General features: G+C 36.0%; 1 protein-coding gene across 6 annotated transcripts in view; it reads left to right on the top strand.

Moving 5' to 3' along the window:
* The window catches only part of LOC107149531 (EGF-like and EMI domain-containing protein 1), a 613,012-nt gene that overhangs the window by 98,293 nt on the left and 489,278 nt on the right, over window positions 1-25,441 (top strand). The window contains exon 1 of one of the 6 annotated variants that reach the window (XM_048814353.1): window positions 11,082-18,295. The exons of the other annotated variants lie outside the window; for them this stretch is intronic. The gene's annotated coding sequence lies outside the window, so the exon portion shown is untranslated. Of the gene's footprint in view, window positions 1-11,081; window positions 18,296-25,441 lie in introns of those variants that run through there. 6 annotated transcript variants of the gene reach the window in all.

Genomic DNA, 25,441 nt, shown 5'->3' with positions numbered 1-25,441 from the left:
CCCCCCCTCCAGATTCAAACTTGGTGGAGCCTTTCTACAAAATATACTCCCGACATCCACCCCCCCACACACACACTTTTTTCTTTTTTAACTTTTTGGGAAATGTCTCACTAAGTTGTCTAGGCTGGCCTTGAACTTATGTTCCTCCTGCTTCAGCCTCTGAACACAAATGACTGAACAAAACCTTCAAATTAACCTGGTGAAATGTCTTGTGTGGATGATGTTAACTCATCCAGCCTTAAATAGAGTGCTTATTTGTGGCAGGCACTGTGCTCAGGAACTTAAGTTACTACATCATCTTCAAGTGCCTAACAGTATAATTGGAGGGATACACAAGCAAAACATCCCCCAACATTTAGGGCAGTGTACCAAGTGTTCTGAGGTGGGGGGGCACTTTCTTTGTCTGGAAGAAACTGGTTAACAAGATGCTTTTGAAAATAATGTGCAAATCAATGTGTCCAGGGGGAGATATTTCTTCCTATCATGGTTGAAGTCAAGTGAAAACTTAGTTTATTTGAACAACACACTGATAATTTAAAATCACAACAATGACTATTATAGAACCACTGTTAGGAATTTATGGACATGTTCTGTCTGACAAATTTGCTTTAGTATAACAAGGTGACATTATGGTCAAATAAATGGATAAAAGTAGTAAATGAAGCCTTTTTGGAATTTGTTCTGATTAGTGTTCTAGGACATAAGTGGAGTATTATGGATTCTTCATATTAAAGAATCAAAAAATACTAAATCAGGTGTTCATGCACCCTGGAGGAGGGGATTGCATGAATCAACTTCATGATTGTATGAAATCCTTTAAGTTGTAAGTGAACTTTTGGTGAGTTTTCACTTACGTAAATTTTTGTCCCAAAGCATCCTTAACTTTTATTAGGTTTTCTGTGCGTCCCTCAAATCCTCCTTAATGAACAAGCATGTGTTGGGTATGTTGAAAATACCACTGACTAGAACTATAACTCTACACAAGTTACAATCAGTACAGATGATAATTTAATCTTTCAAAGCCTTAGTTTCTCAATAAGCCTCTTATTTCCAGAATAAGAGCTTTATTAAGGCCAAAACTCCTCAGTATACATATCTCAATTGACAAATACATCTTAGAGATTTTTCCAACCTTAATGGACACAGGTGCAGGTTTTGGTCCATAGTGTTGACTCTTACTGTGTACTGAGAAATTTGTAGCCCAGCTTTCAGTTTCCCTAGAAAATATCTGAAGACCTATTACTCTAAGCCCACACTACTGCACAGCAGCCACCTGGAGCAGGTCAATGCTAATACATTTGGGCAGCCGCTGGGGTCAGGTTCTCCAGAGGCCCTGCCTGGCAGTCTCATACCAGCCAGCACTGCTCACATGTATACTGTTCCTGCACTGGGAGTGTTGATGTAGTATCCTCAGGGATGCACAGTGTACCCTTCAGCTAGCAAGCAGAATGGATCAGTTCACAGAGAGGTTACCTAATATTAGGAATTCAGGACCTCAGTATGCCTTTCTTTAGTGAATCCTAAGGCTCTTTCTGTTCCTATGTGTACCCTGATTATGGAAGAATATTTATCACTTGTTACTTAATTTTTTTTTCTGGAAACTGATTACCAACTTGCATTGTACACCTTATAAGACATCCTGAAGCATTTGCCATCCCCCAAATTTTAGGATGTTATATTATCCCAGATTTAATAAATTCCAACTTAGACTAGAGAGGGAAGTCTGAAAATATTGAAAAAAGCATAGGATAAAACTACTCAGGCCTGTTTGCTTATAAGTAAAATGAAACCTAACCTTTCATTAACTGGGTCAGGGGTCTACAAATTGTTCTATAAAAAAGCTAAATATATATGCTTTGCAGTCGATGTAGTCCCCATTGCAAGCAATAAAGTCCCTTTAGACAGCACATAAATAAATACATACAGGAATTACTGTGGCTGTGCTCCAATAAAACTTTATTTAGAAAAACAAGCAGCTTTGACCTGGGGGGTTGTAGTTTGTCACCTCCTTGGCTGGGTGCTCTTTAGTCTGTGGTTTCTGGTCTTACAGACTTGGAGAGTGAGCACAAAGATTAAAACAGGACGCTGTTTGAGAAGTTATTTGAAAAGAATACCCACAGGAAAAACCATGTGGGATTGTTAACTCCACCAAAAGGAGATTGATGGACAACATTCTTTATCTTTGACATAAAAAGTAATTTATTGACAATGAGTGGTTGCAGTTTAGATTGAATTATTATCATTAGGCAGCACTGGATGGTGAAATAGGAAAGCAGAACTTTTTGAAAATAAAGTTGTAACTACAGTGGTCAGAAGCAGACAATTATCCTAAAGTTCTTTTAAAATCCCTAGGATGTATTTATCTAATCTCTGAAGATCTCTGGACAGATTTTGTGTAGAGGCATCTCAAGATTATCTATCTACATTGCACTGTCATTTGCTTATGTTGTGTGGCACTGACTTAAGGCAATAACTGTCAATTTTAATTGGTTTTAGGTTACTGTTTTACTTAGATCAAGGAGACAAATAGAAGAATATGACAACAGCATCGTCAGGAACTTTGAAGGATACCTAGTTCAAACCTTTCATATTTAGCACAGAGAAACTGGAACTCTGACTTTGGTACCAGTGCCCCCTAATAGATAACTAGAACTTCAAGTAGGTTGTTTATTTTGAAAAACTTAACTTTTAAAATTAGAGGGTTTTGTTTTGTTTTTTAGCCTGAACCAAATTGATCATAAGAAGGTAAACTCAGGTTTCCAAGATCTATTTTACCAAAGGCTTTATTATTGCATAAAACCCATTTATGTTTATATATCCAATTCTTTTTAAGGACCATACTCTGGTCATTCTGATAGCTGCATCTTTCATTTCCTCCCTTCTTCCTTTCCTCCCTCCCCCTTTTCCTTCCTTCCTTCCTGCCTTCCTCCCTCCTTCCCTCCTTTCCTTCCTTCCTTATCTAATTGACACATAAGAATTGTACATACTTATGGGATACAGTGTGATTTATTTGATACATAAATGCAATATATAATGATCAAACCAGTGCAATTAGAATTCCCATCTCCTTAAACATTTAATATTTCTTTTTCATGGGAACCTTAAATGCTTCCTATCTAGTTCTTTCTAGAATATAAAATTATGAACTGTAGCAACCCTACTGTGTTGCAGAATGCTACAGTTTATTCATTGTGTCATTGTATTTTGCTGCCTGGTATTCAATTCCATCATGTCCACCTTCTCCCCGCACCCCCCCCCGACTTCTTAACCTCTAATGATTTCTATTATCAACTATTATGAAGTCAATTTTTTTAGCTTCCATGTATGATTGAGAACATGTATTTGTCTTACACGTTCTGTAAGCTAGTTCTGAAACCTGGCTTGTTTCACTTAACATATTGTCTTCCAGTTCCATCCCTATAAATCACAGTATTTAATCCATTTTATGGCTCAGTATTATTCCATTCTGTACACATAAATATCTTTTCCATTCATTCATTCATTCATCAGTAGACATGACAATTGATTCTGTCTCTTGTCTATTTGGATACTGTTGTCAAACAACAAGAGTGCAGGTATAACTCCCACATACTGAATTCACTTCCTTGGGATATTTATCCAATGTTGAGATACCTGGGTTGTATTATAGTAGTTCTATTTCAGTTTTTTGAGCAACCTTCCTACTAATTTCCATAATGGTTGTACTAACTTACATTCATACAAATAATGTGCAAGGGTTTCCCTTGCTCCACATCCTTGTCAGCATTATTTTTGTCTTTTTTTTTTTTAATAGTCATTTTAACTGGGGTGAGATGATACCTGGTTGTGGTTTAGATTTACATTTCCCAGATGATTAGTGATGTTGAACATTTTTTTTTTATGTACCTGTTGGCCATCTATATATCTACTTTTAAGAAATGTGTATTCAGATCATTGGTCTATTTTATAATCAGGGTTGTGTTTGTGTGTTTCTTATATATTCTCAACATCAACTCCTTGTTGGATGAATAGTTCTCAAGTAGTTTCTTTAACTTTATAGGTTATCTAATCACTCTGTTAATGGTCTGATATAATCTCTTTGCCTATTTTTTGGTTACTTGTGCTTTTGAGGTCATATTTTAAAAATTGCGTATGCCAATATCTTGAAGTGCTTCCCTATGCTTTTTTTTCTAGCAGTTACATAGTTTTTGGTGTTGCATTTAGGTATTTGATCCATTTTGAGCTGAATTTGTAACTGGAGAGAGATGAGGGTCTATAGTTCCATTCTTCTGCATATGAATATCCAGGTTTCCCAGTGCCATTTATTAAGACTGTCCTTTACCAATGTATGTTTCTGGGACCTTTGTCAAAGTCAATGGACTATAAATGTGTGGATTTATTTCTGGATTCTCTATTCTCTTCCAGTGATCCCTGTGTCAGTTTTTATGCCTGTGCAAATCTGTGCAGGCCACTCTTGTTTTGTACTATGTTCCAAGGTCAGGTATTGTGATGCTTCCAGCTTTGATCATTTTGCTTAAGATTACTTTAGCTAGTCAGGCTCTTTTGTGGCTTCATATGAGTTTGAGAATTGTTTTTCCTCCAGTTCTGTGAAGAATGTAAATTGGTATTTTGTTGTGGGCTGCATCAAATCTTAGATTTCTTTGAGTAGTATGGACATTTTAACAATTTTAAATATGACCCATAAACATGGAAAGTCTATTTTTTTGTGAGTCCTCTTCAATTTTTGTTCACCAGGATTCTGTGATTTTCATTTTAGAGATATTTTATTTCCTTGGTTAAATTTATTCCTAAGTATGTATATTTGTAGCTAATCATAAATGGGCTTCCTTTCTTGATTTATTCATCAAGTTCATAATTGATGTATAAAATGCTATTGATTTTTTTGTATGTTGATTTTGTATTCTGTAACTTTACTGAATTTGTATATCAGTTCTTACAGTTTTTGGTAGAAGTCTGGGTTTTTCTATATATGAAATTATGTCATCTGCAAACAGGGATAATTTGATTCCTGCCTTTTCTACTTGTATTTTCTTTCTTTCTTCATTTGTTTTACTTCTCTAACACACTTCTATGTTGAATAAAAGTAGTGAAAGTGGACATCTTGTTTTCTTTCTGAATTTAGAGGGAAATAAATACAGTTTTTCTGTATTTCAGTGTGAAGCTAGCTGTGACTTTGTCCTATACAGCTATTATTGCACCAAGTTATGTTCCCATTCATTGAAGGGTATCCATGAAGAATGTTGAAATTTATCAAATGCTTTTTCTGCATCTATTGAGATGACATTGTTTTTTGTCATTCATTCCGTTGATGTGGTATATTGTTCATTGTTTGTGTATGCTGAATCACCTTTGCATCCCTGAGGTAAGTAATTGATTGTGGTATATAATCTTTTTTGATGTGCCTTTTGAGTGTGTTTGTTAGTTGAGAATCTTTATATCTGTGTTCATTAGAGTTATTGGTTTGTGGTTTTATTTCTTATTATGTTCTTTTTTGGTTAAATATCAGGATGTGTAGAATTATTTGGAAATGTTCCACCCATTCAATTTTCTGGAAGAATTATTAGTTTCAGTTTTGAGAAGAATTGTTAGTTCTTCCTTAAAAGTTTGGTAAAATTCAACATTGAAACCATTCTGTCCTGGTTTTTCTTTCTTGTGAGACTTTTTATTACTGAGTCATTTTCATTACTTTTTTTTTCATTCATTATTGTTGGTCTGTTCAAGTTTTCTACATCTTCATTGTTCAATTTCAGTAAGTTTTGTATACCCAGGAATTTATCTGTTTCCCTACATTTTCCAATTTATTGCTATATGGTTTTTCATAATATTTCCCTATGATCCTTTGTCCTTTGTATTTCTGTGATATCAGCATCCTTTTCTTATCTCTGATTTTGGATATTTAAGTCTTTTTTTTTTTTTTTTGTACCAGGTAATTGAACCCAGTGGTACTTAACCACTGAGCAAAATCCCCAGCCCTGTATTTTGAGATTGAATCTTGCTTGCTAAATTGCTTAGGGCCTCCTTAAGTTATTGAGGCTAGCCTCAAACTTTTAATTCTCCTGCCTCAGCCTCCAGAGTTGCTGGGATTACAGGCATGTGCCATCATGCCCAGCTCTTTTTTGTTTTTGGTTAATCTAGCAAAAAGTTTGTTGATTTTCCTTATCTTTTCAAAAAGTCAACTTTTGATTGATCTTTTGGAATTTTCTTTTAGTTTCTGTTTTATTTCTGTGTTGATTTTTTTATTTCATTGTTCTGCTAATTTTAGATTTAGCTTGTTTTTTCTTCTCTAATTCCTTGAGTTGTATTGTTATGCTTTTATTTAAAAGTTGTTTTTTGTTTATGGTTTTGTTGTAGTAAAATCAAGCATTTTATAAACTTCCCTCTTAGCACATTTTGCTGTGCACCATAGGGTTTAGTATGTTGCATAGGCATTTTCATTAGTTTTAAGATTTTAATTTCCCTTTTGATTTATTCATTGACATATTTGTCATCATAAATAACCACATTGTTTAATTTCCATATAGTTGTACAATTTCTAAAGTTTCTCTTATTGATGAATTCTAGTTTTATTCCATTGTAATCAGAGAAAGATTAATGATATGATTTTGATTTTTTAAAAATTTGTTGAGATTTATTTTGCTACCTAACATATTGTCTAGCCTGGAGATGTTCCAGGTGTAGATGAGAAAAAAAGTGTCTTTTATAGCTATTGGATGAAGTGTTCTGTGAATATCTGCCAGCTTTATTGGGTCTGAAATGCAGTATATGTCCAAAAGTTTAAAATTTTTTCTATCTGGATGATCTGTCCATTGTTGAAAGTTGGATGTTAAAGTTCAGAATTATTATTGTATTGGAGTATATAGCTCCCTTTGAATCAAATAGTGTTTGCTTCATGTAATTTAGAGTTCCGATGTTGACTGCATATGTATTTACAGTTATTTCCCCTCCCTCTTTTCCTTCCTTTTTTCCCCTCCTTTTCTTTCTTTCTTCTTCTTCCCTCCCTCCCTCCGCCCCTCCCTCCTTTCCTCCCTCTCTCTCTCTTTTGTTCTTTCATTCTTGGATTGAATCCAGGGCCTCCTGCATGCTAGGCAAGCATTCTACCTCAAGCCCTCTTTATCCGTCTTTATAGTTTCTACCTCAACACGTATTTTATCTGATATGAATATAGCTACTCCTGCTCCATTTGGTTTTCTTTTTCATGGGATACCTTTTCCCACCCTTTCATTTGCAGTCTATGTGTATTTTACTGGTGAAGGGAATTTCTTTGTGGTAAGATATTATTGGGTCCTTTTTCTTAAATCCATTCAGTCTTAATATTTTTGTTGGGATTTAAATTCATTTGTAGTCACAGTTATTATATATAAATAAGGACATGCTTTTGTCTTTTGTTGATTCCAGTGGTTGTTTTGTATATTCTTTGTTCCTTTCTTCCTGTGTTATTGTTTATCTTTGGGATTTGGTAGTATTCTGTATTGGTAAGATTTGATTCTTTTCTCTTTCTATTTTATATATCTGCTATATTAGTGAGTTTTATATTTCCATATGTTTTTATGATGGCAGTTATTGTTCTTGTAATTCTAGTGTAGGATTCCTTAAATATATGTGTAAGGTTCATTCTATGGGTGATGAATTCCTTCAGCTTTTGCTTGTCTTGGAAAGATTTAATTTTTCCTTCATTTCTGAAGAATAGTTTGCTGGGTAAAATATCTTAGGTTGGCAGGTTTTTATTTTATTTTATTTTGGGGGGGAATTTGAACACATCATGTCCTTCTCTCCTGAACTGTAAGGTTTATACTGAGAGATCTGTCTAATGGAAATTCTTTTCTATGTGAATTCTTTGTCTTGTACTTTTGACAGTCTGGCTAGATATACCTCAAAAGTCCTTTTTAGGACAAAATTACTTGGAATCTTTGAGCTTCCTACACCTGAATGTTTGTATCCTTCCTAGTGTTTGGAAAGTTTACAGTCATTATTTTGTTTTGAATAGCTTTTCTATGCTGTTCCCCTCTCTCTCTTCTTCTGAAAACACCAATAATACAACTATTTGTTTACTTAGTTGCATCCCATGAATCTTGTTGGCTTTTTTCATACTTTTTAGTGTTTTCTTGTTGTTCTTTTCTGTGAGTAATTTTGGAAAAATAGTATGTCATTAGGTTCAGAGATGATTGCTCCTGTCTGAATTAGTCTTGAGGTTCTCAATTGCATTTTTTATTTCATTTATTGAGTTCTTCAGCTCCAAAATATGTTCTTTTATGATCTCTATGTCTTTGCTGAATTTTTCATTCTGATCACAAATTGTTTTCCTAATTTTGTTGACTTGTATTCTCTTGAGTATCAATAACTTTCCTTAAAATGGTTATTTCAAATTCTTTTGCAGAGTTTTTCAGGCAGTTCATCAATTTTTCTTTACTTTGGGTTCTGTTGCTAAAGAGTTACTATGTTACTTTGGAGATGTCATGTCACTTTGCTTTTTCATGCATTTTGTGTCATTACATTGATATTTGCACATCTGGTAGATCCGTTTCCCCTGCCAAATTTATAGGTCAGCTTTCATAGTGAAGATTTCATCCTGGAGCCTTGTCCCAGGGTGTTGTGTTGGGTAGGCTGTGTTGGCTGTGGTTCCAGGTGGAATGATGTATTTTTGTAGCTGTTTCAGCTGTAATCATCATTGGTGATGTCTCTGCATGTCTCAGTAGCCAAGGCTGCTGAGGTTTGTGAGATTGGGCAAACAATGGAGGTGTAGCTCTGTCGGGTAGGGCTAATTTACCAGCGGCTCTGGATTTGTCCTGTGACAAGTCACCTGTGACCTTCAGGGTACCCGTTAGTTTCCTTGAGTGGGGGATGAAAACCCTTTAGTTTCCTTGAGTGGGTCCAGCCAGCATGGCACATTGTGCCAGGTAGTGGAGGCCAGGTTCCTGTCAGTGTCTGAGAGCCACATGGGGACCAGATTGTACCAGTGGGTCTAACCGTGACAGCCATCAGTGTTGGAGACTTGTGCAAGTGTCTTCTCAGGGTCCTAAGAGTCAAATCTAAAAGTACACTCCCCAGGTATAACCTGGGTCTAAGGGTGTGTGTACAGGTCACTTAGCTGCCTTCTGGAGGCCTTGGCAGAACAAACTGCTCAGGGTGGGTTGCACAGCTACCTCCTGGATGCCCTGTAGATAAGCCACTCAGGAAAGACTGCCTGGCCTCTTCCCAGGACACAGGAGGGTAAGGATAGCTACATGGATAGTTCAGAGGACCCTGTAGCTTGAGCTTTTGGGGGCACTCTTCCAGCTGCTTCATAGGCCTCTGAATGGTCAGGATCTCAAGATGACCCTGTCCAGCAGGAGCCCAGGTTGGGAAGGGCACAGCATGGGTTAAGCTCTTTTTCTGGGGCATACAGCAGTGCAGATTTCCCAGCAACTCCCTAAGGTGGGCTTAGGGGTGATCTGTGAGTTCTGCAGACTTCCTGAGCAGCAAATACTTCAGTTGTCTGTGGTGTTAGCAAGTACTGCTAAGGTCCTTCTGCTTATCCTTTCTCCACTGTGTGAAGTCCAGTTTGGTTTAGTTGATCTTCACTGGAGAGACAGAACAGTAGATGCTGTGTTCTTAGTTCCCATTTTTATAAGGTCATCAGGAGTCTCTGTGCTTCAAACATCTCTGTCCTATCCCCTACAGTCCTGTGTTCTGTCTCAAACACTCCAGTAGGGGTGGAGCTTTTTCTTTGTTTTGGTTCTTTTTGTTGGGGGAAAGCATACCAGACATTTCTGGTCAGACATCTTGCTGATGTCTACTTCTTTTCTTTTGCTAACATAGGCTATGTGACAAGAGAATCTATCCTTTCCAACCCATTAATGGAAAAAAAAAAAACAAGACACTGATAGCGGAGACTGCTATCCCATATAGCAAGTTAAAGGTTAATTCTATTGTGTTTTAGTCTGGTTGTAGAGAGACAATAGGGAGACAAATGTGATGGCTGTATTAAACATATTAGATGGTAAATACATTTTAATAGAGAAGACCTCTTTCTATTAGGAGGGATTAAATGTGAGCATAATTGCAAATTAAAATTTCATCTGAGAATATCTGTCTCTGAGATATTAAATCAGACAAAAATATGAGATATTTCTTCCCCAGTATAGATCTATTTTAAACCATAGTGTGTGTGTATGTGTGTTGCAAAATAGGTGTAATTATCTTATCAGTGCAATTATACTTTACTCTGCCATTCCTTCCAAACATGATTGAAGTTGCTCCCTTTAAAGAATTGACACAGAATGGCTTGGACACTTTTAAACCACATATAACCAAAGGATTCCATATTTACCCAAGAAGGTTTTGGAATGCTTAAATTGGATTAATCACATCAATCAGTTTTGGGGTTGCTTGTGTGTGTATTTGTGTGAGTAATCAGTTTGTGAGAAAAATCAGCCTCATTGAATTAGCCACTGCTCCACCAGGATAACTAAAACAGTTCTTTTCCAGCTTAACCATTTGTGTGTGCAGATTTGACCCTGAATGGTGCTGAGTATTTCTGAAAGTTAATTTCACTTGTAGGAAATTTCTGCCATCGATACCAGAGAAATGTGTTGTGGTGGCTAAATATAGTTCTATAAAAGAAGTATCAGAACCTCTGTGCAACAGACACATAGTATTCCGAGGATGAATCTCCTCAAGAGGAATTGTATGTGATACACATACTAATTCTTTAAAACATGCAGTAAAATTTACACACAGTCAAACACACAGATCCTAAGTGTACAGTTCCGTAGGTTTGGAAAGTTGCATGTATCTGTGTAACATCCAGCCTGTCAAATGTAGACCATCTCATCTCATGGGGCTAGAGAGGCTGGGCTTCAAAAATTTTGACTGAAGCCACACCCCCAGTGGACCCAAAGACCTCCCACTAGGCTCCACCTTTAATATTTTTTATTGTTACATTATATTTGTACATAATGATGGGATTTGTTGTTATATATTCATACATTCACAGAATAAAACAACATAATTTGGCCAGTATCACTTCCCCAGCATTTCCCCCCCTCCCTCCCTGCTTTTGGTCCCTTTTCTCTGCTGAGTTTGAGAAGATCCACCCCCACCTTTCTTTTCCTTTTTCCTATCTGCCTTCTGCATATGAGACAAAACATTCAACCTTGATCTTCTGAGTTTGACCTATTTTACCTAACATAATGAACACTAGTTCTGTCCATTTTTCTGAAAATGCTACAATTTCATTTCTTTAATGGTTGAATTCCATTGCATATAAGTACATTTTTTTAAATTCATCCATTTATGGACACCTAGACTGGTTCCATAGTTTGGCTATTGTTAATTGTGAAGGTGTAAACATGGGCATTCATGTATCACTGTAGTATGATGACTTTAATTCTGCCGGATAAATACTGAGGAGTAGTTTTGCTGGGTCAGATGGTGGTTCCATGCCTAGTCTTTTGAGAAACTACAGATCAAATTCCATAGTTATTGTACTAATTTTCCATCCCACCAATGATGTAAAAGCGTTCCTTTTTCATCACGTCCTCTCCAGAATTTATTATTATTTGTATTCTTGATGACTGCCATTCTGACTGGTGTGAGATGAAATCTCAGTATTGTTTTGATTTGCATTTCCTTAATTGCTAATAATGTTGAACATATTCTCATCTATTATTTGGCTAAGGCTTCGTTTAAAGGATTTTTCTCCTCCATGTAGACCAATTACAACTATACTATATCCTATCACTGAAGGTATTTCTTGATAAAAATATTCTCATCATAATGACAGCTGACAGTGCCCATATTTTGGGATAAAAATTGTATCAGGGTCTTAGCATTGTTAATATACATCTAATATTTATTAATTTTATGAAATCTCTAATTCTTTGGCGCCCTACTGTGTGACAGACATAGTAGTATATGAATTTTTTCACGGTTTTCAAATGATACGAAAAGCTGTCAAAGAAAGGAGGCATTAGTTACTGGTCCAAATCTATACACTTACTTATAATGAATGATTCTAATATTAGTCAGTCGCTTATTTAAAGGCTGATGAAAAATGGAAAAAATGTGAAGTTGTAAAATCTGTTAGAATGATACAGGTACTGAGAAAAGCGAATTCCAATGCTGCATTTTTCAAAACCAGTTTGTCCTGGAGGCTTTCTTTCCTGCTTGTTGTTGAAAAATGGACTCCATGGGGTTGAAGCATCATGGAGATTTTAATTAAGTTTTAATTAAATGTTTTCCATGGTTTTGCATAATAAGGAGATAATATCAAATCTAATTCCTGCAAAATCTAACATGCATCTGGGTAATCAACACATGAGGAATCTCTAAGCATCCACATAATTTAGTACTATTTCTATTAACTGTATTTTAAAAGGACAATCTTCACAATGTCTCCAAATATGTTGATTAAATTGGCAAACTTAGTAGAACACAATAGGAGAGAATTTTATTTTGTTTTACCTTTTATTTTACATTTCATCGGTTCTCTACACTGCCAATTTAATAATTTTATCTCTCTGAAATTTGTGTGATTTTTGCATTTGGTAACAAACATTTCTTGCATAAACACTCTTTCAGATTTTTTTGATGTCTAAGGAGATCAGATACAAAATGTTGTATCACTTTAAACTGTATGAACATGGCGGAGGTTGCCTAAGTTCTTTGTTTTTTATAATTGGATATTATAATATACCAAGTCCATAAAGTTGTGGCTAGGCTGACAGGAGATGGTATTGTAGAGTAACACGTTATCACACATTAGCTGGAAACCCATACATTAAATTTTCAACTGGCAGGATTAAACATTTAAATACATATCATAGTTGTGTCATTCTTCCATTTTTCATAGATTGCAAGCCTCAAGCAGGTGAAGTGCTCCAGGCCTCTCTTGACCATTGAGAGACTCTAGTTTAAAAATCTGTAGAATGGAACACGTCCAATTGACCAAACATATATTGAGTTTTCACTGTTTACCAAGAACTGTAGTAAGTACTGGGAATATGAAAAGGAATAATGCAAGATTCCTCATTTCCTTTTCCCTATTCAGCTTTTCTCTTTATTCCTTTTAACTTTTCATTCAGCATGTATTTATAACCCTAATTTCAAGGCCTGTGTTTTCACTATAAATGAATAGATTGGACTAGATGGTTTCTAAAATCTCTTCCAATTCTGCAAAATTCTCTGCCTTCAAAATCGATTCTTTAAATACTAACATGAATGTGTACAAATAATGAAACAGGTTTTTCTGAGAAATACAGGAAGTTAGAAATTACATTACATACAAGTTCAAAAAACTGGGCTTTGGAGTCAGGCAGGCCTCTAGCTACAAATTTTGGTAACACTTGCGTAAGCTAACAAATCTGGATAAATCCAAGAAATGAGATAAAAATACTACTTTACATCTTAAACTGTTATGACTGAATGAGATAATGCATATAAGGCATTTAAATGGATGTTTCAAAATATAATGAGCTCAAAATAAATATTAGTCATTATTTATGTACTATAAATATAGATAATTTGCCTATACTAATTATTCTCATATTAGGTAAAGTGCGTTTGTCTTTGTTTTATAGGAGAAATAAGAGAACTTGGTGATATTGATAAAATTAATATATTTTCTGTCTATCCTAGTTATGTTCTTGTCAAGAACAACACTGAGATTCTTTTTTTTTTTTTTTCTCTTCTGGGGATTGAACCCAGGGGCACTCTACCACTGAGCTACAGTCCCAGCTCCTCCCACTACCTTGCTTAAAAAAAAAAAAAATTAAACAGGGTCTTGCTATGTTGCCCAGGCTATACTTGAACTTGTAATACTCCTGCATCAGCCTCCCAAGTCACTGGGACTACAGATGTGTGCCACTGTCCCTGGTAACACTCTTGAGATTCTCTGCTGGCAGAGGACCACAGCACAGTGGAACCATTTTACCTCTTGTATCCTCATTACTCAGCACAATACTGAACACAATGCTACATGTTTGCTGAAAGGTTAGAGAAATGGTCGAGTGACCCAATGAAGGAAAAGGATTCTACAAAATCATCTGTCCTTACTGAATAGACAACATCTTGCTTAAGCCAACATTAGTAAATGGTTGAAAAGAGGCCAGAATCCAGATTGCCTACATGTTGGTGTTTTCTCATAATTTTCTCATCCTGTTTCCTGCAATGACACAAATACATGGGGACATGTTGCATTATAGTGACTTTACAAAATGTGAAACAATTATTATTTTTTTACTTGTTCACAGCAAGAATCCCAAGTACTGGAACCGTTACCATTAGTTTTCCTATTTTATATTCAGAACATGTGGGACTAGGAGAAAACAGATGACCTGGGATTGCAAATCAATTTTTAGCAAATCCAGTAAATGTGAGTGTTCACAAGGAAAGTTACAGTGTTACTCCATCTACTCAGAGACGAGATGGTCTTATGACCCTGAAATGAACCTTCCAACTGTGCCTTGGGACTCTTTTACACTCTGTTGACCTGTTGTGATTACAGAACCCCATTAAGAAGATTCCCTTTGAGATTTTGAGATAAAAACTCTGAGTGTGTATGATTAAAAGTTATATAGCAAGGGGCCCAAGTCATGCTTTCCTTTCTATATCTTCGATTTTAATAATTTTGAGTTTGGGCCAGAATGGTGTTAGCACTTAGAACAGTGTCTAGGGTATGAAAGAGAATTTCTGAGAGAGATGAAGATTGAGAATTGTGAATTAAAATCAGCACTAGAGGGATTAATTCAGGAGCTAGGTATGAAAGATATCTGTGTGATATCTAGCACCAGTACTATTGATAATGCACCAGTACTTATGGGTCTAGAGTTTTAAATATATCTTAATGAATTAAAAAATGGAAATAGGCATCTTTCTGGTGTCCCTGAACCCATATTTTATGTCTTGAGCCATATAGAAATTAGAATTATAATAGGGAACTAAAAAAATGCTAGTAGGAAAATCAATTGAAATAATCCAGATGCTTCTATCATTTTAAAGGTCAAATCTGGTTGGCTCATAAAACCCAGAGTAGTGTGAAAGGAGATGTTTAATAAATCTTGGAATTTGGTAGTAGAAGAAAAGTGGTGAATTTACAGACCTTAAGCATGGTTGCTTAGATTGTCACATTATGCCATCTAAGAGTGGAAAAGATTTCTTCCAGCTGTAAAATTGTGGGTTAAAAGAAATATCACACTTTTAACTTTTTTTTCTTATTTAAATGAATATCCATATGCTCTGAATGTTACCAGATTTCTCAGGCTTTAGAAACTGAGGGCTTTTTATTCATAGGACAGGCTTTGTAGGAGCTACTATAGTGCAAATTCATCCCCACAACTGCTAACATACATACACTTCTCTTTGGAAATATCAGCTCTTGGGTAGCGGGAATAATTTCATCGTGGCCTTCATAGCTTTTGGCTTTTGTCTGAAAGATCCATAAAGTGCAGAGGTTATGATGTATTGCTTCAGTGACACGAACACTTGTCCCTTAGGATTGACATTTCAGGAACTTCTTCATGTGTTACAAAGCCACATGCAGAGAGTGTTTGAAAGTCACTGGATAGCTGACTTCACCCACAGGGAAAGTGACGAGGACCTGGAATAAAGCCTTTTCAGTTGAAACCTTTAGGTATAATTAGATTATTCTAGCAGGTAGTGGATTCATGTCAATCGAGCCATCTCCAGAGAATGCAGGGAGCTACCAGCATCACACGACAGCTTTCACTGGCTGGTTGCCACTGAACTCAGAGTTAACTTCAGGGACCTTTTGAACTGCCTTCGGGGTGTGGGCATAAGAATGCAGCAGGCTCAAGAGACATCTCCTCTGAGTTGACCCTCGGGATTCAGAGAGAACTTGGGATGGTGGAAGTAATTCTAGGATCCTCTGAAATGTGAACTCTGGGATAATATATAGTGAGCTCTTCTGGTATTGCCACATTAGTGAGCTCAGACTGATAATGGTAAATGCAAAATGTTTATAAAATGCTGGTCTGACATGTAGTGAAATACACTGACATATACATAAGATATTCATGTTCAAACTAGGCTGCTATGATGTTATAGTGAATTGGGTTTACATGATCTACTTTAGCATTGTTATCATGGCAGGTATGGTTTTAAAGGGACAGTTTGGATCACACAATTAGTAGTTCTGCTGTGCAAAAATATTCAGAAGGATTTTGTGACAAACATGCTACTTGTACCCACCATTTCCTTTCTTTCTTGTTTAGCCCAAGACAATGTCAGTCCTGTGTGGCATTGACTTTCCCTGCTTTCCCAGCCATGTGATCCCATCTTACCAGTGAGATCTAAGAGCAAGCAGAGCAAGGTAGCTCTTGAAAAAGCCTTTACTTTCTTCATAAAAGGGAGCACCCACCCTTGGCTTATCCGCCCTTGGTATTTTAGCTTTCATTTTTTTGCTTGTTGCCTCATTTAGAAGTTGGACTAGTGTAGAATTACCTTATACTTCTGGTTGTGGAAAATAAACTCAGTTATTTAAGGCATTTCTGAATCATGGTTGCAAGGTGGCTGTTACACCTCTAAGTATTACATCCTTTCTTCAGCTAAGAATAAAGCTCGACATGACTACCTTCGTTTTATTTTTGTTTTAGACTCTCATTTGTTTTCATTTTTGTTGATTTTGTTTTTGAGATCAGGTCTTGCCATATTGTCCAGGTTTGCCTTAATGCCTGGACTCAAGTGATCTTCTTGCCTCAGCCTCCAGAATAGGAGGCTGCATCAGGAGGCCACCACTGTGTCCAGCCCTGACTCACTCTCAGATCTTATTGGTCACAGGTTTATATGCCTAAAAAGGCAGGGCATAAACAAAGAAATACCCAGATCCCAGGTGTCTCTATTTAGTAGCTGACTAATAGTTAAAATGTCTACATCTGAGCATTGGTTATATTTGTTAAAGTACTATTTTATGTTATTTGCAGCTAAATATACTGCAGATAGCTCAGTTGTAGAGAGCTTGCCTACTATGAGTGTAGTAATGGATATAGATTTTGAGGAGGGAGAACACTGAAGGATGATATAGAGAATAGATTGTTTAAAGTAGATAACTATTTTCTAGCCTAGTGGAGAGGAGGTCATTAAATCCATAAAAGACTTTTTTTTTAATGAGAGTCTATTCTAACATCATTTTATATTTTATTAATAAAAATCATAGCTAAAATATTTTCCTGCCTTTTTCCCCCCTAAAAACAGATTCTTAATCAAGATTTAGGAAAAAACTCTTAACTATGGAACTAACTCAAATATAGGCAAATTATATTTATATAGAGAGGGTATGTAATCCAAAATGTTCATTTTGAAATGTGTATGTTTCTATGTATCAATCAGGAAATGCTTTATAGCACATTTACTTGCTATAAACTGACCAGAAGGGCCTGAAGACTGTAGTTGTATGGTTAATTTATTCATGAATTATTAATAATTAATTCTATATAACTCAATAGGTAGTAGCCAGTATTCTAAAAATTATTTCCTTCTGTTTAGATTAGGTATACCTAAAATGTGTTCACTAGTTTTTGATATTCAACTTTAAGCATCTATATTGTTGTTTAAAAGCATCTATATTTGTAGTAAGATCTGTCCTTAAGACCAATGAATTTGAAATACTTCAGTAAAACAAAGAAGAACTGACTTAGAAATGACGAATTTCCTATCCAATAAGCCCCTGTCCTAAGTCTAAAAAAAATCCAGTCTGGTGTGTCAAAATGCTTTTTCACATTCCAGTGCCTACTGGTGACTATTTCATTACTGCAGCGGAGCCCGATGTGGGTGAGATGTTACAGACACCAACAGTGAGGAGATCTGGTTCTTTCAAGTCTGTGATTTTGGCTGAGGCTACACAGTTTCCCAGTGGTGTCTGTTATAAAGCAACATGCAGGACTTGGCAGCAAGTTAGAGATAACAAGACTTCCATCCCAAAGACCGTCCAAGCTGCATGCTAAATTTTGCCCATCTGTCACCAGTCTCCTCTGTCCCATGTCGGAGTCAAATTTGGAAACGGGTGACATTGGAGGTACTTGTTATGCCTGGCAGAACAAAACCCAAAGGTCTTATTGTTCATGACAGTTCAGATGTACTTGAACAGTAATTACTGTTCATATGGATCTCCTTGTGGTGTTCTCCTGTTTCATGAGCTTCCGTCTTCTCTTAGATGGTCTCCGTGTGCAGGATACTGAATATGAAAAGCAGTAAGAGGCGGTGCCAGAAATTATTTTTTAAAAACTACTTTATATGAAAGTCAATGAGTGCCACTGTATACCTGATGTTTTTGGACTGTATTTGTAGCTTATTAATCAAGCAGGTAAGGATAAGTAATATAGAGCTATGACTTTATTTTCCGAGGGCTATTTTAAAAATTTTAGTTTTGTAAGTATATAATTGGAAAACTTACTCATTTGCCCACAACAACATGGGTAGATCTTGGATATAATTGTTGAGTGAAGGAAACTCAGACCCAGCAAACTATGTGCAGTATAATTCTTGTAAAGTTCAAAAATAGGTAAAACTAGTGCATGGTTTAAGAAATTATTAGTATTGATTCCCTTGAGTTTGGACCTGAATGTGAGGAAAAGTAGGGGCTCCTGGGCCATTAGCAATGTCATCTGGGTAAAATTTACATGATGTGCCAAGCTGTGGAAATTTATCAAGCTGTATATTGATGGTTTGTGTATCATTCTTTCAATTGAAAAAGTTAAAAAGAGAGAATTACATTGTAAAGTAAATTAAGTTATTATCTTTTACAAATACAAAAGAAACACAAATCAAGAAAATTATTTTTCAACATCATTCAGAATTACTACAATGATAATGGTGCTCACTTATAGAACTCATCTCCTGTGTTAGCTATGGCTCTAAGTGTTTGAATTACATTAGGTTATTTAGTGATCACACCAATTCTGAGATGCTGATTATCCCCAGTTGCTGAGGAAGAATAGGGACTTGAAGAAGGTTAAGTCCTTGTTCAAGGTCACATGGCAGGTTGGGTGTTGGTGGGAACTCGAATGCTTATTTGTTTGACATCTAGGGAGGTATTCTCTCATATGTCACTCTCTTCCACTTTGTCATAATTGCACATTGAGACATGTTGCTTGCTAATTTTAGAATCTGGACTTAGTTTTCATATTTGGGACAGGCAGTTTTGGATTTAACTTTTTTCATGATAATCAGTGCTTGTTATTGCAAACATTTTGCTCTCAATCTGTACTCAGTCTTTGTAGAACTCAGGAAGGAATTAAATGTAAAGCAGCAATAGTGGATAAACACTAAGAATTGGAAAGCTAAAGAGCTAGTCATATTTCAGACAATTGTGACAGGTAAATTTGGGGGAATTTTGACAGGCAGCTTCAACCTTTTTTTAGGAAGTTGCTTCCTAGTTTTTTGACCCTGTGCTTCTAAAACTTATATTTGAGAGAGGGAGGAACAGTAATTTTTAATTTATTGGGGAAACATTGAATAATTAGATTTTGAGAAATCTGGTAGTCCAAGGAACTATGTTTTATTTTTCATTATAAAGTTGAATGTTTTCTCTGATATATGGAAATTAACCCACAATAAAAGGTGGATTAGAAAAAGAGGAATGAAAGAAAGGGAGGAGGGATGGGAAAGGAAAGAAAATGAAAAGAATCTGACATAATTTCCTATGTACATATATGAATGTACCACAGTGAATCTCGCCATTGTGTATATCTATAAGAAATTAATTTTAAAAATACTATAAGTGAAAGATCAGTAGAGGGAAGGGAGCAGGAGGTGGTGGGAGGGAAGGAGAAGGAGAGGTACCCGAGACTGAATTAGAACAAGATATATTCCCTGCTTTTATAATTATGCCAAAATGGATTTTACTATTATGTATAACTAAAAAGAATGAGGAAAAAAAAGTTGATTTCCTCTCATAGGCCACACAGTACTGGTGAAGAGAGGTAAGAGTCTGGAAGAAGGGGATATAAATAGATAGTCCTGTGCCTCGAGGGGGATATTTGTTAGCTTCTGTGCACATAAGAATTAAGAGATGGAAGAACTAAAACATTCATGTCAGGTAGTTGAAATGCACTTCCTCACCTCGTTTTACCCTCAGGATTCTACATGATTCATTGTTAGGTCCATTTTGTAGATTACAAATCCAAGGCTAAAAGACACTATTTGCACTAATACATTTACCTAGTAAGAAACAGTCTGTGGGGACGAATGGGTTGAGGAGTTATTACTAGATAAATTGGGAAGGCTTTATAACAGAAATAAATGCTATTATTTTCTTAAGGAGCAAGGAAGAGTTGAGCACAAGAAAGTAAGGGGAAAGTTACTGTCAGTTGAATGAACTCTGGGTGCCCAAATGTAGCCTACATGTAATAAAAAGCATGTCTCTTTTGGTCTATGGTCAGTCGTCCATGGGTGGAGAATAGGCACAAGAGCCACTATAGTTTGGCCAGCAGTAAAATTCTTCTTACATCAGAGATTGTGATAGAAGGAAAGCACTTATATGATGGGTGGTTAGAAGAGAGATGGAAGATGTAGGAGGAAAGGGAATATGGGCTTGGACTAGGACAAAGTGGCAGAATTTGGAAAGCAGGTAGTGGGATGGCTGGAGAGCACCCCAGCCATGGGTGACTTGTTTTCCAATGAGGCCCAGAGATATTACCTTTAGCAGGCTTCCTATATGATCACCATGATGGAGGAATTTCAAGGAATCTGATAGAGGAATTATTATAACCTATTGACTGTTTTGCGAAACTAGGACTCTATAAATTTACTGAGATGACCTCAAGAGTAAATACAACACTTCTCATTTATTCAGATCATTTCTTTTATTTTATGTAGATACTCTATAATTCGCTGTACCTCATTCTATTTCATATTTACTACAAAGCTTTTATTTGAAGTAAATATAACTCGCTGTACCTCATATAGCCAGGACTTCCTACCTTACATACTTCCTAGCTTGCATATTTAGCATGTTTAACACCCGGAGCAGATTTTTTTTCTTTTACACTACATAACAAGATTATTTTCTGGTAATAGTCACAGGATAATCAGTAATGCTATTATTTTCTTGATTTGTTCTTTAGGTTGAAAGCAACATTGAAATTAGAATATATTTTAACTTCAAGGTTTAATTCAAATACTATAAAACATTCCGCAAATGCAATGGAATTTGTATTAGCAAATGAAAGTGTTACATGTTATAGTTTGTACTGCTTCACTGTTTAAATTTTAAACACACATAAAAATTCCAAGTAGTCACATAGAATGACAGGATTAAAGTACTTCAAGTTCCGTTTGTTCTGTACAAGACTGTGCTACCGTCGCTCATTTACAATCTACTGATTAAATGTAGGAACAGACAGTACTACATCTGTTGAAGACATTGCACCTGAAGGGAAACTGAACGGTGCTGAACTATCAAAAAAAAAAAAAATCACACTGGAGATGAATGTGTGTAGCTTAGTCTTCATCTATTAGGAATTACTTGTGTCAGTAGGCATTAGTTGTTTATTGGTTGTTTTCTGAACTTCTCTGCAGAATACAATGTTAATGAAAAGATTCATTTAAGAAGTGCCAGTTTGAAACAAATATGTATATGGCTCTTTTTATGAAACTCAATAATATCTGTGCAATTATTTAGATCAATTAGAACACAATATTATTTTTAAGATATTTTGTCATTGATATTTACAGAATAACAGGTGAATAGTGATGATCAGAAGGTGACCATCCATTTAGTCAGCCTTATGAATGGTTTTGTATGATGTATAGGCAAAGAAGCTCTTGATTGTCTGTGCCAAGGGTAGGCTGATCCTTGGTCCCACACTGTATACCACTGCCCTGATTAGTGACTTTCCTCTCTCTGAAATAACTGTTTTCCCTCACCCTACCTGCTGTCTGTGTGTGCACTGCCTCTCCAGCCTCAGATAGTACTTGCACCACTAGGCCCCAGGATGTTGTCTCCTTCTTGACATTCGATGCACCATTTCCATTACTCTCTAGACTGCCTTGTGATACTAACTTTACAAATGCTGTCACTGAAAATAGAATCTTACTCACTTTTCCCTTTTCAGCACCTCGAATTGAATATTCTTTTTAAATTAGCCAAATCCGTCCTTAGACACTTCATAATGATTAAACAAAAAAGAAACTATCACAACAACAACATTTGTTTTTTTTCGTTGTTTTTATTATAGAAACCCCCCAAAATAGGATTTGGAGGATATTAATGCATAAAAGCTTTCAATTAAAAATTAAATTTAACTATGCTTTTTCCTAGTAACATCTAAATTCATTTAATTCCTCCTCTAGAGCATGGCAAAGAATTCTGCCCCAATCTATCTATCTATCCCCTGTTTCCTGTTATCTTTCTAATGCCTGAAGTTTTTAAAGACTTCTAAATTAATTTTTATACTCGGTTTAATTATAATTGCAAATATATTTAATAGTTACTTTTGTCACTACTTTATACATTCCATTCTTTCTTTCTTCTTTCAGAAATATATCCTTTAGTAATTTTGTAGAAAGTGTCTGTTGATGGTGCTCCTCCTTGTCCTTGAATGTCTGGAAGATATCATCACTGTTAAAGGTTAGTTTGAGCTGAGCATATAATTTTAGATTGATAGGTATTTCCTTTCAGCATTTTGGAATATTCTGATCTCAATTGTAGTTGATGAGAAGATGGCTGTCAGCCTAGTCATTATATATAATAATATTATATATATATATAGTTTTAGGAAGCTTTGAAAGTTTTCTCTTTATCCTTTAAGTGTACTAGTCTTGTTATGATAACTCTAAATGTGAATTTATATTTAATCTTTCTTTCTTCCAATTTCCACTTTCTCTGTGAGAAAACATTTTCTTAAGTTTTGAAAATTCTCAGGCATTGTTGATTCCTTTTTTTCAGTATTGGTTCTTCACCATTCTCTTGACTTATTGCTTCTGAAACTTCTATTTGCAGTGTGGGAGCAGAGTGACATCACTAGTGCTCACCAATTTGAATGTTTATTTCTTCAAGGGCATTTGTAAGAGCTCTACCTCTTAGCTCCTTGCAGTTAAGCAAAATCATGGTAACTAATTATTGCCTATAAAATATGGGCAGAAGCCCTTGTGTGGCTGTCCAGTTCTTTTCTTCAGCTTCAGCAGGTATGGAAGAGGGCCATGAGTGAGTGATTATATAAACTTAGATTGAGCCACTGAGATTTGGAGGATAAGAAGATATTTGTTTCTTCAGTGTAGCTTATTCTTCCTGAATAAAGTAGCCTCTCAAGTCTTCCAATATTTTTGTCATGGTTTTTATTCATTTCCTTGAAACAATATTTCAGTTGAATAATTATTTCTGTAGCTGTATTACAGTCATGATTAGTTCCTTTTTAAAAATGCCCATTCCAGTGACTTTACTTTTTTTTTTACATTTATTTGTCTTCATCATAATCCTATGATGTGGATTTGTAATTATTTATAATTTTTTATACTTGAATTATGCTATTCATTTATTTATCCAAGTATTCTAAACATATTCATTTGTAAATAAATTTTAGAGAGTTTATTGTTTGCATTCCCCCCAAGTGAATTCTCCTCATTGTTTAGGATGCCAGCAGTCTTTCTTGATAGTTTTCCCATGTGTTATGAAAGTTTTCTTTGTGAATTCATTTCGATTAGGAGTCTTTTTGTGTTGTTCTTGTTGTTGTTTTCTATATAAATTAACCTATTCTAATTTGTTATACATGATAGCAGAATGCGTTTCAATTCATAGTCCACATATATAGTACAATTTTTAGTTTCTCTGGTTTTACACAAAGTAGAATTCACACCATTCATGTCTTTATACACATACCTAGGGTAATGATGTCCATGTCATTCCACCATCTTTCCTCCCATGCTTCCCCCCACCCCCATTATGGATCAGTATCCACAAATCAGAGAAAATATCTGGTCTTTGGTTTTTTGTGATTGGCTTATTTCACTTAGCATGATATTCTCCAACTCCATCCATTTACTTGCAAATGTCATGATTTCATTCTCTTTTAATGCTAAGTAATATTCCATTGTTTGTATATACCACAGTTTCTTTATCTACTCATCTATTGAAGGGCATGTAGGTTGGGGTTCCACAATGTAGCTATTGTGAATTGTGCTGCTATGAACATTGATGTGGCTGCATCACTGTAGTAGGCTATTTTTAAGATTTTTGGAGTGGGATAGCTGGGTTAAGACCCAGAATAGCCAAAGGCAATCCTTAGCAAGAAGAGTAAAGTGAGTGACATCACTATACCAGACCTTAAACTATACCACAGAGCAATAGTAACAAAAAATGGCATGGTATTGGCACCAAAATAGACTCGTAGATCAATGGTACAGAATAGATGATACAGAGACAAGCCCACATAAACACAATTATCACATACTAGGCAGAGGTGCCACAAACATATATTGGAGAAAAGATAGTCTCTTCAACAAATAGTGCTGGGAAAACTGGAAATCCATGTGCAACAAAATGAAATTAAGCCCTTATCTCTTACCATGCACAAAACTCAACTCAAAGTGAATCAAGGACCTAGGGATTAAACCAGAGACCCTGTGTCTAATAGAAGAAAAAGTAGGCCCCAACTTCCTTAGTTAGACTCCTATAACACAAGAATTAAAATCAAGAATCAATAAATGGGATGGATTCAAACTAAAAAGCTTTTTCTCAGCAAAGGAAACAATCAGTGAGGTGAATGATCTCTAGGGTATATAAAGAACTGAAAAAGCTAAGCTTAACTCCAAAAAAAAAAAATACCAAATAACCATATCAATAAATGGGCCAAGGAACTGAACAGACACTTTTCAGAAGGTGATATACAATCAATCAACAAATATATGAAAAAATGTTCATCATCTCTAGCAGTTAGAGAAATGCAAATCAAAACTACTCTAAGATTTCATCTCACTCCAGTCAGAATGGCAGCTATTAAGAATACAAACAAGAAGTGTTATTTTGTTTTTTTTTAATCTCTTCTCCTTGAGCTTATGTATCTTCCTGACTGACCTATTTTCCATTACTTGTATCAAGTTCTTCTATATTTAAATTTAGATCATATTCCTTCCCAGCGGAATCCACATTAGCAGGTGTGTGACTCCCACCCCCTCCAGATACAAGCAGCCAGGAAACCACCGGGGGCGTGTCTGTAGGGAAGCAGAGGGGATTCCAGATCCCCACCTCCCCTTAACACCAGCGGCGACACCCAGGATCTTAGCTGCCAGTTTCTGGGGGCGTGCCCACCAAAGGGGTCCGGAAAAATTAAACTGTTGGTTCCCAGATCACCCCACCACAGCACTGGGGCTTAATTGAATGACAGAGAGGGTGTCCATCATTCGGGATATAGGACACGCGGTGGGGCTGCAAGTGTAATCAGATCCTTGGGGAACCGCCTCTGGTGAACAGGACCTGGCTGGCTGGCTGGGAGGAGGAACAGGGGGAGGGGCC

This window comes from Marmota marmota, unplaced genomic scaffold, assembly GCF_001458135.2.
Source record: "Marmota marmota marmota unplaced genomic scaffold, marMar, whole genome shotgun sequence".
Taxonomy (NCBI): Eukaryota; Metazoa; Chordata; class Mammalia; order Rodentia; family Sciuridae; genus Marmota; species Marmota marmota.
The sequence above is the reverse complement of the archived record's forward strand: the minus strand, read 5'-3'. Positions and strand labels throughout refer to the sequence as shown.